This window comes from Microcaecilia unicolor, chromosome 3 (genome assembly GCF_901765095.1).
Source record: "Microcaecilia unicolor chromosome 3, aMicUni1.1, whole genome shotgun sequence".
In the NCBI taxonomy this organism is placed as follows: Eukaryota; Metazoa; Chordata; class Amphibia; order Gymnophiona; family Siphonopidae; genus Microcaecilia; species Microcaecilia unicolor.
In genome coordinates, this window is record NC_044033.1 from 138,668,055 (window position 1) to 138,684,017 (window position 15,963).

Here is a 15,963-nt window from a genome sequence, read left to right on the forward strand (position 1 = left end):
GCAAAAATAGTGGTATATTAAATTTATTAAATGATAAACGATTATCAATCGGGTGGGTCTCCCCCTACCCTGAGGGCTCCTGAGGTACAGCCCCCCCCAGACCGACCTTCTTCGGCCTCGGCCCCGAGGAAGAGACGGCTGGATTCTACGTCCTCCTCGTCGGTGCCGGGAAGCTCTGGTGACGTGCTTCGTTCCAAAAAATCGAAGAAGCATCGTCACCGGTCCCCTTCCCGTGTCGACACCGAGAGCTCTGGGTCGCCGAGGGAGTCGGCACCCAGTAAGCATCGGCACCGAAAGGACCGCTCGCCCTCTGTTCAAGAGGTGTCGATGCGCTCCCCTTTGGACAGCCCGGAACAGCCTCCATGCCCGGAACAGGTTCTGACATCGACTCCTGCATCGGCTTCCATGTCTTTTTCCACAGCCGCTCTGCACGAGAGCCTCCGGGCCGTTCTCCCAGAGATCCTGGGAGAGCTGTTGCGCCCTACCCCTCCGGTACCGGGGGTGCTTGCGCCACCGGTACCGTCGAGCGAGGCGCCGGCTGGCCCATTGTCCGGGGTGAGGTCTCTGACATCGGTACCGAGTGCGGTAGCCTCCCAGGAAGGCTCCCCGACTACGTCGGCGGAGGGAGCTTCACCGGTGCGGGCGAGGGAGTCTTCCTATCAATCCTCTCCTCCTTCCTGTACACATTAATTGACTTGATTTGCTTACTTTATTTTTTGTCTATTAGATTGTAAGCTCTTTGAGCAGGGACTGTCTTTCTTCTATGTTTGTGCAGCACTGCGTACGCCTTGTAGCGCTATAGAAATGCTAAATAGTAGTAGTAGTAGTAGTAGCCCATTTATAATCTTAAGTATGAATCAGCCGATATTCAAAGAAAGTTAACCAGCTGAGAACGGCCGCTGACTGGTTAACTCTCATCTTGGCATATAACCAGTTATTTTCAGGGGCATTTCACTGGTTATTGCTGAAAAAAAACACCAGTGATGTTGGGGGCATGACTGGTTAAATACTAATAATAATAGGAACTTAACCGGCCAGGCTTAGCAGCTAAATAAGACCGCATAAAAAGAAGGCCTATCTTTGCTCGCTAAGCCATGGCTGGTTAAGTCTAAACATCTACTTAAACGGTCATGCACTAGTCAGCATTGAAAAACCTGGATATTCAATGCTGGTCACCAGAAATGGCCCGACACAGAATATCAGAATTGAACGCCAGCAGCGGGCAGTCAAACTGCTGCCAGCTAAATATCGGCCGAGAAGGGTTTCTTCTTGAGAATTTGAATGAGGTTTCAGGCAGAAGACGGGAAGTACTATTTTCTCATTCAGGTAGAAAGGCATAATAATCATTGGCAAAAAAGTGTGATTTTGTGATGATGGAATTGGATATATGGCTCATACATTACTAATGCTTGAAGCTTGCCAACTCTCCTACCTGAAATGCACTATTAGGAATAGCACTTTCCAAGTTAGGAAATTGACTATTCTTCCAACGTTTGGAGATCCCTTCTCATGGTTTCTATACCCTCCTGTGTATCCACTCTATTGGCTATCTTTATGAAATCCACAAAAATAAAAATGTTTTCTTCTAACCTACCAGGAATGTCTATCACAAATATATTAAGCAGAATTGGCCCCAGCATCAACCTCTGAGACACTCCACTGCTCATTTTCCTTTTTTCTGAGTGGATTCCATTTACCACCACCCTCTGTTGCCTCTCGGTCAGCTAGTTTCCAATCCATTTTACCACTTTGGGCCCTAAGTTCAGCCCTCTCAGCTTATTCACAAGTCTTCTATGAGGGACCTTATCAAAGGCAGGAATAACCTACAGAAATAATTCTTCCTTGAGAGGGTAATGAATTCATGGAATGGCCTCCAGGTGGAGATGGTGGAGACAAAGACTGCGTCTGATATCAAGAAAGCTTGAGACAAGCACATATGATCTATAAGGGAGAGGAAATGATAGTAGGCATGGGAGGGCCATATGATCTTTATTTGCTTTGATTTTTATCTGCTACCTTGGGTGCTGATTGTACCATGAACATCTGGACTCTGTTATCCAGGAGAAACACGGTGGATCAGACGGTGTCAAAACAACTTCTATAAAGGAAATGGCATTGGTTGGATAAAATGTGGACTTCAGAAAATTGATTAGGACCTCCAGAAAGCATAGCATACTGTTGTTTTCTCCAGGAGAATCAAAGCTTATGACTATGAGGGAATAACTAGGGGCCAATTATCCAGGTAAAGAAATACTAAATGGCCTTGTTTGAGAATTGAAACCGCTACCACTGTGAGGCTACTTTTCAGTATCTAAGGTGTTGATATTCAGTTGAATGTGGTGAGTGTTTTTTAATCCGCCGCTAGCATTATTTCCAGATATTCAATGCAGGGCAATATCTGGGTTCCTGACTCTCTTATGTGGTTAAGTGCAATATTCAGCTTTTAATCACATAAGCGACTCCATACAAAGACAGGACTGACTTTTATGTGGTCCAATTTGACTGCTAAACTTAGGTGGTTAAGTTCCGACTCCACCCCCGGACTGCTCAGAAAATAGCCAGCTTTGAGTGTAGCGGTCTGTGGTGATATTCGGCAACACTAACTGGATAAGTGCTGCTGAATATGAGATGATGGCCTCGAACAAGAGATTTAACTGGCAAAGAGTTGTTTCTATTTGGTTAAATCGCTTTGAATATTGACCCCCTTAATGTTTTTTTAAGGCCAGTGGTTTCCAGACCTGGTCCTGGAGGCACCTCAGCCATCAGGTTTTCAGGATATCCACAAAGATATAAGGAGAGCGCATGCGCTGGCGTTTTTCAGCAGCGGCGCCATTGACCCAAGGCTTCTGTAGGAGGTTGATCCTCAGGAAGCAGCCTGACAAGTTAAAAAAGGTAGAACTGTTATTGTTTATATTCTGAAGGTAGAAGGGAGCAATAAACATAAGAATAGGATACATCTATTGTTCTTGTGTGTTTATTTGTAGTTAAACCCCTGAAGATGCGGCAATGTGAAACGCATTGATTGCATAGGGTTTGACAAGCAGAGGTGCTGTTCATCAGAGTATATCTATGTAAACCAAGAAGGTGTTATGAACTGAAGTATGCCACACTTTATTGAACCCCACAGAAATATCAAGGGAGAAGTACGATACAGCACGAATTAGTGATTGGAGGAATTTATCAGGCTATCTAGAAGAACTGTAGGGACATCAGGCTCAGAGAGACTTTGCAATACTTTTGAAGGAAATACAGCAAGCTGAAAGATGTAGCAGCACTTGAAAAAGGAGAGTGTTGCCATAGAATGATAAATTTCAAATATAGGACTGTAACAGACAAACAGGAAAAAATATTGCAAAGAAACTTTATGTATTAAATGGATAAGTGGAATTCGTGCGCAGAGGCTCCAAGGGTGTAGTGGAAGAAACAGAGAAGACAAAGTGAATGAAAACAAGTGAAGAGTGAAAGGAATGTATGGATGGAATGCAAGGGAACCATATAAATGATGTAAAAGTGGATTTTATTTGCATTGTGATATAAAGAAATAAAAAAAGTAATTGAAGTCATAAACAAGTAGTTACTGAATTACTTAAAGTATTTAATCAACGTAACTAAGAAAATAGGGAGAGATCTCATTATTGAGATTTGCATGCACTCCCTCCACTGCATGCAAATCTGTCTCATAAATATTCATTGTGGATATCCTGAAAACCTGACTGGCTGGGGTATCTCCAGGATCAGGTTTGGGAACCACTGTTTTAGGCAATTTAATTGGTCTATTTGCATGCTTAGTGACATCTGAGCATAAAGTTGACTTTTTTAATCAGAGTCAGGACTGAAGCACGAGAGACATTTGGTATGGGAGACAAAGTTCTGAATTTTTCTACCACATTTCAGGTACATTTCCTGAGTTTGGAGACATTCCTCTGGATTCTAAATATGGTGCCCAAAATTTTGTACGTAAATTTGGGTATGCAATTTAATTGAGCAATAAGCCAATAACTAGCAATAATTGGGTGCTATCAACCAATTAATTGCAATTATTTGGTTAATTGTTGCAATGAATTACTCTATAAAGATGTGCGTGCAAATCTATTAGCATGCAGCTGAAAAGGAGGCATGACTATGGGAGGGGCATGGGCAGGTCAGGGGCATTCATTAAAAATGCACACAGTATAATATAATTCAGGGGATCTGTGCCTAACTTACACATGAGGATTTATATCACATTCCAGCTGATGTAAATCCTTGCATCCAAAGTTGGGTGCGGTTCCCAACTATTCTATAAATAGTGCCCAACTCAAGCACTGTTTATAGAATAGTGCTCTGCGCACATTTTTTTTTGGCATCCAAATTCAGGTGTCATTTACTACATCTAGTCCATTCTGTCGTATTCCTCAAATGAATAAGTTAAACATGATGAAAAACAACATCCAAAACAATAATAAAAAAAGAAAGCTTTGTTTCACATCCATTTGGCAGAGCAGGAAAAAAAAAAGAAACACAACAAAACTAAGGAGCTGAGGAAACCAGTAGGCATGGGAAAGGCTGTGCATACTCAGAACTTTACACTTTGTTCTAGTTCTGGTAGAATGGTCCTGTCCCAGAGCTGTCAGATGACATCACTCATTCATGGGCATCATTCAATCCTTTATGAACGGAAAAATTCCTGTTTCACAAATTCCAACCTAGTGTGCTTTGTTACAACAGATGGAAGAATTTTATATACATGCATGCACGACCGCACCTTGAGAATTGTGTTCAATTCTGGTCGCCGCATCTCAAGAAAGATATAGTAGAATTGGAAAAGGTGCAGCGAAGGGCAACTAAAATGATAGCGGGGATGAGATGACTTCCCTATGAAGAAAGACTAAGGAGGCTAGGGCTTTTCAGCTTGGAGAAGAGATGGCTGAGGGGAGACATGATAGAGGTATATAAAATAATGAGTGGAGTGGAACAGGTGGATATGAAGCGCCTGTTCACGCTTTCCAAAAACACTAGGACTAGGGGGCATGCGATGAAACTACAGTGTAGTAAATTTAAAACAAATCGGAGAAAATGTTTCTTCACCCAACGCATAATTGAACTCTGGAATTTGTTGCTGGAGAACGTGGTGAAGGCGGTTAGCTTGGCAGAGTTTAAAAAGCGGTTAGACGGTTTCCTAAAGGACAAGTCCATAAAACACTACTAAATGGACTTGGGAAAAATCCACAATTCCAGGAATAACATGTATAGAATGTTTGTACGTTTGGAAAACTTGCCAGGTGCCCTTGGCCTGCATTAGCCGCTGTTGTGGACAGGATGCTGGGCTTGATGGACCCTTGGTCTTTTCCCAGTGTGACATTACTTATGCACTTATATAAAAGAGTGTTTGGAGTTTTATTTTCAGAGGAAGAGGTGAGAACATGAAAATGACATTCTTTATCCTTTAATTTAGCCACTTCCATTCACGTTGCTGTGTTTTTATACAAATGTTTGATTCAGCATCATTATCTCCCCCCCCCCCCCCCCAACTTTCCAGGACAGCAATCTCTCATTGCTATTATTATGTTGTTTATTCATAGCCCATAACCTTGACCATCTTGCACATTTCCTTTTTACAGGACAGCTTAACTCCCATCAGCCAAGGAGCCCAGCACAATGAAAACAACTTCACTTCCTGCAATATCTTATGAAATAGACTGTAGAAGTAAATTTTGAAAGCCACAGTGCCACCTGCTGAAAAAAACAAACTTGATATTAATTTGTAAACAATAGGATCACGACCTAACCTTCTAGTAACAAGAAAGTAATAGAATAAAGCACTGAAAGAAAACACAAAGAATAAAGATGAAAATACCCATCTGATTTATCTTCTTGATGATTGAAGAAAGGTTAAATGGAAGTATTATTTTCTGGGCAAGTGTTCAAGATGATCTCTTCTGTACTTATACAGCTTGAATCTTTCAAACTGGCAGTCTTGTTCATAGTTTTGAGTGTCTTTACAATAAATTATTTTCTTACCCCTCCCCCATTTACAAAGCAGCATTAGCAGCTGCCACGACAATGTAGACAAAGTCCATTCACGTTGAATAGGATGTGTCAGCATTACCGCACCGGCAGACACTAGTGTGGCTTTGTAAAAAAAAAAGGGGGGGGGGTAGTCTGATATCAACTTTAAAGACTCAATTCATGCAGAACACTACAGACTTCGCACCAGTTTTTAAATTAAAGTTCACATGCAAAGAGTAATTTTATAAAGTCGCACCTACTTTATGCATATTTTCACATGCCTGTTTTATGCTAGCACTTACACTAGCTGCAGGGCTGGATTAAATATTAGATCATACTATCTGTGCATATATGTGTAAATTAAGAATCTACACAAGTAATAATTTCTGGGTATCCTTGGTGCCTAAAACAAGGCAGCTCATTATAAAATTGCCTCATTTTGGACTTACTTTATAAAGACATGTACATCTTACTCATTTCTTCTCTTACCTCAAACTAGCTTCTCTTTGCCTTGGTTTCACAACCTATTCAAACAATTTCCATAATTTCTCACCCCAGCATCTACAGACCCCTTTCCCTTTATAGTTTTTCTCATTCCCTTTCAAGTCTCCCCATATCATATCTCCACCTCTCTCCTCCCTTATCTATTCCCTTCTATCCATCACTTGTTCTCTCCTCATTCTCTTCCTCCAGACACTCTTCTTCTTTCTCAGCCTCTCCTTCCAATTTTTTCCCCTTGCCCTGTGAAGAAAACTGTTAGTGGGGTCTGCAGGATGTATTTAGGAAGCCCAGCAGTCAATTCGAGAAAGTTGGGGGCTCTTTTACTAAGCCATGTAGGCACCTACATGTGCCCAATGTGCGATAATTTGGAGTTACCGCCCAGCTACTGCATGGCCTGTGAGGTAATTTCATTATTGATGTGCGTTCCACTATGCACGCCAGAAAATATATTTTATTTTCTAACATGTGGTGGAAATCGGGCAGTAAATTCAACTTGACGCGTGTAGGCGATTACCGTACAGTTAATGCGAGAGACTTTACCGCTAAGTCAATTGCTGGCGGTAAGGTCTCAGACCCAAAATGGATGCACGGCAATTTTTATTTTGCCGCACGTACATTTTGGGCAAAAATATAAAAAAGGCCTGCTGAAAAATGGATCTGCGCATGCCCAAAACATGCGCCTACACTAGCGCAGCCCATTTTTCCGTGCACCTTAGTAAAAGGGCCCCTTAGTCCTTTATTAATTAAGTTACATTGGTTGCCCACAGAGTGTAAGGTTGCATTTCAATTGAACTGTTTAGTATTCAAAATAATTCAAGGCCAGGCTCCTTTTCTTCTTACTCAGTTAGGGGCCCTTTTACAATGCCGCAGCAAGTCCCCTGCATACGCCAATCTGGTAAGCCCGGTGGTAGTGCCTGCCCCCACTGTGTGCCATTTTTAGGCTTACCTGGTGGTAATTGGGCAGCACATTACCATCAGGGTACAGTGGAAGCCCTTACCGCCTCCTAAATAGGTGGCGGTAAGGGCTCCCCAGGAAAATGGCCTGCACGGCAACTGTTTAATTTGCCACTAAGCCATTTCACTTTAAGAAAAAACAAAAAAGCCTTTCACCTGCTGCAGTAAGAGAGGGCCTCTGCGCACGGCAAACTCTTGTGCCAACGTCACAACGGGCCCCCTTTTACCGCAGTGTGGTTAAAGGTGCCCTTAGTATCTTTTCGTCTTATGTGAAGCAATTGTGAGAAGGGAAGAATTTGTTGCATTTCCCTGGTGCAAAAGGGATCAGATATTAGACAGTATTATCTTGACTTGAACCTTTATATATCAAGTAGCTCTGACCAAGAATCCATTTGAGATTAGATCTTATACTGATTACATGATATTTTGAAGGAAGTTAAAAACGTAGGGGTAGACATAGGAGCCAACGTTTCAAAATTATTGGGGGTGCTAAGCCCAGTGGAAATAACCCCTCCCTGGACACATTCAATGAATATTCTCTATATTGGGGGTGCTCAAGCACCCACAGCACCCACAGAGTCGGCTCCTATGGGGGTAGATACTCATAATGATTTAACCAGACAGGAGAGGCTTGGTTAAATCATTTGTGTGGGACTAACCACTGATATACAAAGGCACCTAAAAGCTCATCAAGGCTATCTGCTGACATTCAGTGGCATTTAACTGATCGGTGCCGATGCATATCTGCACTAATCGTTAAAGCTGTAGCTGGCTGTTTTGTAGGCAGTCTGGAGATAGATTTAGCACTTATACAGTTAAGTTCCAATATTTAGCACATAACGCCTTGGTTAACCAGATAAATCAGACTGAGTAAAACTCAGTTCTATCTTTATACAGTTTCACTTAGGCAGTTAATTGCTGAATACCGCACTTAACTGGACAAGGGATACCTGGCTGCACAAACCCATGCCCCGATGATCAAAGGTAAATGTGGGTGCTAGAGGCCAATAGCACTGGACTAGCGCCTGCATTTACTTTCTCACCTACGATCAGAGGGGTCTGGTGTGGCAAACAGCACCCTTGCTAGACACGCGTGCAAAAAGGGGCTGGAGGTCCAGTGGATTTCCAGCCCCCCCTAACTCCCATGACACCCCCAAAATATCCCTGGTGACCCAGTGGCCGACCTTAACCCCACACCCACCTGTCAAGGTGATCTAGTGGTCTCCTCCCCCCATACCTCATTGTTCAACAGAGCAAGGAGCAGCACTTCCTCCTCTTCCAGCGGTACCTCCAAAATGGTGGTGCCCTGCCCTGTACATCCTGGGATGCGCTGGGCAGCGCTTTCCTACCATATAAGGGAGAAACGTATATGGGAAGTTTACATGTTAAGTTAATATGTAAGAAACCTCATGCATATGGTAGGGAAGCACCGCCCAGCGCATCCCAGGGACCCCATTTCACCTCTCCAGAAATTGCAGGGAAAAGTGCAGAGCCTATAGGTATGATAGCAGTAATAGTTTGTGAGTGAGCATGGGGACTATGCAAGCAAATGCGTTGAATGGAGAGGACTAATGGGTAAATATGGAGAGCTGCCAAGTTACCCAGGACCAGGAGGGAAATTCTGAGCCAGTCCTGGATTACTGCAATCCTATCCTGGTACCTTATTGAACCCGAAGTGCTGATTTCAATTGATAGTATCAGACACTACAAAAAGAACTTTGACTTGGGATATAAGTTCAAAAACAGGTCTGGCCAAAAAGTCTCCCTCCTAGAGCTGAGTAACTTGGCAGCTCTACAGCAGTGGGCTGAGAACCAGGGAAGTTGTGCAAATCATTTTTACTCTCTATTGCCTCAGATACAAACCAGAGGCTCCAAGAATGGACTACCCAAAAGTGTGAGATTTAAGGGCAATCTGGCAGATTCTATATATCACACCTAGCGTTCCGTACCTAAGAGGTCCTTTTACTAAGGAGCGCTGAAAAATGGCTTGTGGTAGTGTAGGTGCAGGTTTTGGGCGTGTTCTATTGTGGATTAAATACTGGTTAAAAGATAGAAAACAGAGTGTAGGTTAAATGGTCAGTATTCTCAATGGAGATGAGTACATAGTGGAGTTCTCCAGGGGTCTGTGCAGGGACTGCTGCTTTTTAACATATTTATAAATGATCTAGAAATGGGAGTAACTAGTGAGGTAATTAAATGTTTAACCACTCCTACCCTAGCTGGGATAATATTTAACCATCTCTCTGACCTCATGTGCACCCTTCTTTAAATTAGCCACCTTATTTCTAACTCCTCTTACTCTCACCTATCTATATGTTCCCTCTTTGCTTATACCCTACACTGTCAATTAAAATGTTTAATTACACGCTAAGTGAAGAAATATTTTCTCCAATGTGTTTTAAATTTACTACTTTGTAGCTTCATTGCATGCCCCCTAGTTCTAGTATTTTTGAAAAGAGTAAACAAGCGATTCATGACTACACGTTCCACTCCACTCATTATTTTATGTACCTCTATCATATCTCCCTTCAGACTTACTTTCTCCAAGCTGAAGAACCCTAGCCACTTCGGCCTTTCCTCATAGGGAAGTCGTCCCATCCCCTTTATCATTTTTGTCGCCCTTCTCTGTACCTTTTCTTATTACACCATATCTTTTTTGAGATGCAGTGACCAGAATTATACACATTATTCGAGGTGGGGTCACACCATGGAGTGATATAAAGGCATTATAATGTCCTCATTTTTGTTTTCCATTCCTTTCCTAATAATATTTAACATTCTATTTGCTTTCTTAGGTGCTGTAGCATACGAGCAGAGGGTTTTCACTATATCATCAACGATGATACCTAGATCCTTTTCCTGGTCAGTAACTCCTAATGTGGAACCTTGCATCACGTAGCTATAGTTCAGGTTCCTCTTTCCCACATGCATCACTTTGCACTTGCTCACATTAAACATCATCTGCCATTTGAATGCCCAGTCTCCCAGTCTTGTAAGGTTCTCTTGTAATATTTCATAATCCTCTTGCAATTTAACAACTTTGAATAACTTTGTGTCGCCAGCAAATTTAATTAACTCACTAGTTACTCCCATCTCTAGATCATTTATAAATATTTTAAAAAGCAGCAGTACCAGCACAGACACCTGGAGAACTCCACTATCTACCCTTCTCCATTGAGAATACTGACCATTTAACCCTACTCTTTGTTTTATATCTTGTAATCAGTTTTTAATCCACAATAGAACATTACCTCCTATCCATGTCTCTCCAATTTCCCCTGGAGTCTTTCATGAGGTACTTTGTCAAATGCCCTTTAAAAATTCAGATATACAATATCAACTGGCTCACCTATATCCATATATTTGTTCACCCCTTCAAAGAAATGTAGGAGATTGGCTTTGTCTCATTAATCCATGCTTATGAATATGCACTGTAATGTTGTTCTTTATAATACTCTATCATTTTGCCTGGCACTGGCGTTAGGCTCACTGGTCAATAATTTCCTGGATCACCTCTGGAACCTTTTTAAAAAATTGGCATTACATTGGCCATGCTCCAATCCATGCTTGATTTAAAAGATAAATTACATATTACTAACAATAGTTCTGCAAGGTAATTTTTCAGTTTTATCAATACTCTGGAATGAATATCATCCGGTACAGGCAATTTGCTACTCTTCAGTTTGTCAAGTTGCCCCATTACATCTTCCAGCATTTTTATTAATTTTTTTTTTTTTTTTTTGGGGGGGGGGGGGGGGGGGGGGGTAGTTACTACAATCCATGCTAATTTACCACATGGTCTCATTACAACATTCAGATGTGTTCCTTTCCTTCTGCTACCCAGAGGATAGCTATTCACTGTTTCTACCAGGACTATATAGCTCCTGTGACTTTTCTTTAGTCTCCAGAAGAATTGAGTGACAGTTATGGTTTTCATCCCTGGTGAGGCTACAGCTAAACAGTGTGGATCCACCTTGAAGAGAGAAAAGGAAGGAGCAAGAATCTCTTGATCTACCATATCAAAACTTGTTGACAAGAAGCCAAACAAGCCTATCTCAGTGGGCCTTTTACAAAGGCGCGTTAGCATTTGTAGCAAACACTAAAAATAAGCGTGCACTAAATGCTTGAGGCATCTCTATTGTTTAGCGCACACTAAAAATGCTACCATGCTGTTGTAAAAGATCCCCTCAGTCTCACTTCTTTCAAGTCCATTGGCTAAGGATGTCATGATGAATCTAAGACCAGCACCATTTTCTTGTTAATTAATTTCCAAGGGGGAGAAGCTTATGATAGGAAGGCATGTGCTTCAGATGGGCAAGGAATGAAAATTATCAGACAGAGAGAGAGAGAGAGAGAGAGAGAGAGAGAGAGAGAGAAAGAAGAACACACTCAGGGCTCAGGTACAGAAGGTCTAGGCACTGAATGAGTTGTGTGTCAGAGAAAAATCAGGTTCTGAGATGTAAAGCAGACTGACTCCTTAGTGAAAAGCTTGATAAAAAAATAAACTAAAAAAGCACAGCAGAATCTAGTCCAGTATGCCGTTTCCAATAGTGGACAATCCAGGTCACAAGTACCTGGTAGAATCCCCAAAAGTAGCAAGATTCCATTCTTCTTACCCTCAGGGATAAGCAGTGGCTTTCCCCAGGTCTACCCTAATGGTTTATAGATTTTCCTACAAGAATTTATCCAAACCTTATTTAAACCCAGATACATAAACTGTGTTTATCCTCTGGCAATGAGTTACAGAACTTGACGATATGCTGAGTGAAAAAAAATATTTTCTCCTAATTGTTTTAAATGTGCTACTGTGCAACTTCATGGAGTGCACCCTAATCATTGTACTTTTTGAAACAGTACACAATTGATTCGTGTTTACCTGATCCACTCCATAGCGGATTTTATAGACCTCTTATATTTCCCCTCAGCCATCTCTTCCCCAAGCTGAAGAGCCCTAACCTCTTAAGCATAGTATGCACTGTTTTAGAAAGAGTGCACCCTCTTTCAAGAGTGCACACTCAAGTGACTGCTCCCATGATGAAAATATGGCCAAACAAAAATGAATAAAACATACATTCCTGGCAATGATATGGGAACTGATATAAAACAAAACTTTTCTGGTTGCCAAACCCTATAGAGTACTAGTGTAAATCACCATTTACATGCTTATATTTAGGTATGCCCAATTAGACCATGCCAGTCGCAGGCGTAAGTGCATAGGTCTAAATACAGCACCTTAGTGCATAACTTACAGAATCTCTGGGTTTAAATAATTGAATTATTTACCCCCATGCACCGGCCTGTGATATAATTTGGTTAGTTTGCGCAAGGAGGTGTGAATTCCTGTGAAATCACAGTTTGTGGAGACAGTGGTTTATTTCTACTGTTTTCCTGTGATACCCCAAAGCCAGTCTTCTCCGGAGTAGCCTCCATGCTCTGGAATGCACTCCCTGAAAGGCTTTGCATAACACAAGACTATCTCTACTTCAGGAAGCAGGTGAAACCTGGCTCTTCAACCAGACCTTTAATGGAAGAAGTAAATGACACCGGCTGCACATACTATAGCAGGACATGTTTATCCACTCTTACTCTAGCTAAGATAATGTTCAAGTAACTTTCTTTAAACTAGTCCCATACAGGGCTGCTGAGAGACTGAACCAGACCTGGGGCTGCGGCCAAATACCTTGGCTGGAAGGGATCCCAAGGCCCCACCAGCAGAAGAGGTCTTCCTCCAGCGCTGACTCGTCACTCTGCTGATTGCCTGCCCCTGAGGCTGCTTTTTCTCTCAGGGCTTGCTTGGTTTCAAAACCAAGCACGCGTGCCTGACAGGAAAAGCAATCGCTTAGCAAGCAATGGGCAAAGAGAAGAGCAATGCTGGAGGAAGACCTGCAGTGTGTGCTCCTCCAGGTCCTCCCCAGCCTCCAAGAGGGGCCCGACGCCGGAGCTTTATCTCTTCTGCTCCTGTCGATCACTTGGGTCTTGTCAGGAGCAGGAGAGAAAGACCCCGGTGCCGGGCCCCGGGGAATTTTGCCCCCACCTACCCCCTCCTTAACGGCCCTGGTCCCATATTTTCTTACGCCTGTTACTCTACCTTATCTATCTAAATGCTCCATCTTTGCTTATACCCTATGCTGTCTATTAAAATGTTTTATTGTGTATTGTGTTGACATTGTAAAGTAGCATACTATTCCATATTTTGTATTGCTGCTTGAATATTTTTGCTGCTGTCATTCTCTATTGCTCATGTTTGTCTTATTCTTGCTGTGAATTCCTTCAAAAAGGCAGTAAATAAACCCTAATAAATAAATAAATGTGGGTCCCCACGCTCCTCCCCTGTGAACACTCCCCTTGCATTTATAAACTAAGCAAGTTTGGTGCACCATTTACAGAATAGTGAGCATCACAAATTTAGACGCCAAAGTTATGGAATGAGGGGGGCACCAGAGTTAGGTGCCTAGATGGAGTGTGTATAATTTTGTTAGTCGTTTTGCTGACCAGTAAGTAGAAATTCTACAGTGAGTAATACATTCTGGTTCTAGATCTTGTGACCATTTGACAAAGATTTTAATTCTGTCAGAAAAACATGAAAAATGACCCAAATGAAGGGACTCTTTTACTAAGCAGCGCTAAAAAGTGGCCTGTGGTATCAGTAGCGTAAGGCTTTCCCGTCCACTGAGGCCACTTTTAGTGTGTCTGTAAAATGGTGGCATTTCCCATGTCTTCAATTAATGGCCTCATGCTAATAGCATATGGCCATTAGTATGTCAGCCCTTACTGACACCTATTTACTAGGCCGTAAGGGCTCCCACACTAACCACCCGCTAATCGGTTAGTGTGTAGTGATACAGCTGTCCTACCTGATAAGCACTGGGCATACTTTATTTATTTATTTATTTATTGCATTTGTATCCCACATTTTCCTACCTTTTTGCGGGTTCAATGTGGCTTACAATACGTTATGAAAGCTGGAAGTACAGTTTGTTACAACTCAGTTATGGATTACATTATGAGGTGTTATGCAAGACAAAGTCTAGTAACATTAAGGAATATAACAATGGAAAAGATCATTGAGACAGTGGAAAGGAAAGAACGGGAAACTAAAAGGGGCGATACATTGGAAGGAACCAGCGGGAAACTAAAAGGGGCAGTATATAATAACAGGAAAGCATTTGGCATACATTTTCTGTGAGTAAGGTATGAGTGTGGTGAGATTACGGGAGATGAGAAGGTGAGGTTAGGGGGATGGGAATTCAGAGTGGCTGTAATGATGCATTATTGAACAGTGAGTGCGGCTTTATGTGTTTTGGTTCTTTCCGTAAATTTTCTCAAAAAGATGGGTCTTCAGTAGTTTGCGGAAGGTGGTTTGCTCGTAGATCGTTTTCAGGTTGCGCGGCAGTGAATTCCAGAACTGCGTGCTCATGTAGTAAAAGGTTGATGCGTGCAGTGTCTTGTATTTCAAGCCCTTGCAATTAGGGAAGTGGAGGTCGAGGAAAGTTCGGGATGATCTTTTGGCGTTTCTTGGTGGTAAGTCTATTAAATCAGATATGTAGGCTGGGGCTTCACCGTGAATGATTTTGTGGACTAATGTGCATACTTTAAAAGTAATGCGTTCCTTGAGTGGGAGCCAGTGTAGCTTCTCTCGTAAGGGTTTTGCACTTTCATATTTTGGTTTTCCGAAGATGAGTCTGGCTGCTGTATTCTGGGCTACTCTCCACCCCGAAACACGTCCCCAGAATTAAAAAACAAATTCTATTTTTTAACGCACAGGTAGCTTGCGCCAAACACAAAACTAGTACAGGAGCCCGAGTGCACCTTATGGTAAGCAAGAGTTAGTGCTCACTGTAGTTTCATAAAAGGGCCTTCAAATGTGGTAATTATTCAGTGAAAGATGGCATTAATCCAAGATGAATCTGATGTACCACCTTTCTGTAGTACAGCCAAAGTAGTTTACATATATTATATGCAGGTACTTTCTCTGTCCCTAGTGGGCTAACAATCTAAGGGGTATGTTTACTATGGTGCATTAGCGTTCTTAATGCGCCTATAAATTTAAGGCACGTTAAACGCTAATGCACTTATACATTTCTATGGACTCATTAACGTTTAATGCGCGTAAACCATTTACATGCATTAAAAATGCTAACGCGCCCATAGAGCCATAAGCATATGATTTTGTACCTAGGGCAATAGAGGGTTAAGTGACTTGCCCAGGGTCACAAGAAACTGCAGTGGGAACTGAACCCAGTTCCCCATGTTCTTAGAATACTGAACTATTACGCTACTCCTCCACTCCAGGACGTAGCCATTCCAGTCCTGTTTTCCCCCTTTTTTAATCTTGCCTTTCTTAGGGAAAATGGAACAGCAAGGGCAACACTAGAATTGGCTTAATCTATCCCCGATGTCAACAGGCGATTCAGTAACAGTGTTCCACGTGCTAAATTCATGTAGTTATGCCCTAATGGAAAAAAATATGAAAACAGAGAAGAAACACCCTTGTATGGCTGTCTTCCACAATCAACAAAC

The 15,963-nt window shown here is 42.1% G+C and overlaps 1 protein-coding gene across 1 annotated transcript in view; it reads right to left on the reverse strand.

The window, feature by feature from the left end:
- The window catches only part of RYR2 (ryanodine receptor 2), a 908,577-nt gene that overhangs the window by 13,060 nt on the left and 879,554 nt on the right, over positions 1-15,963 (reverse strand). The window lies entirely within an intron of this gene.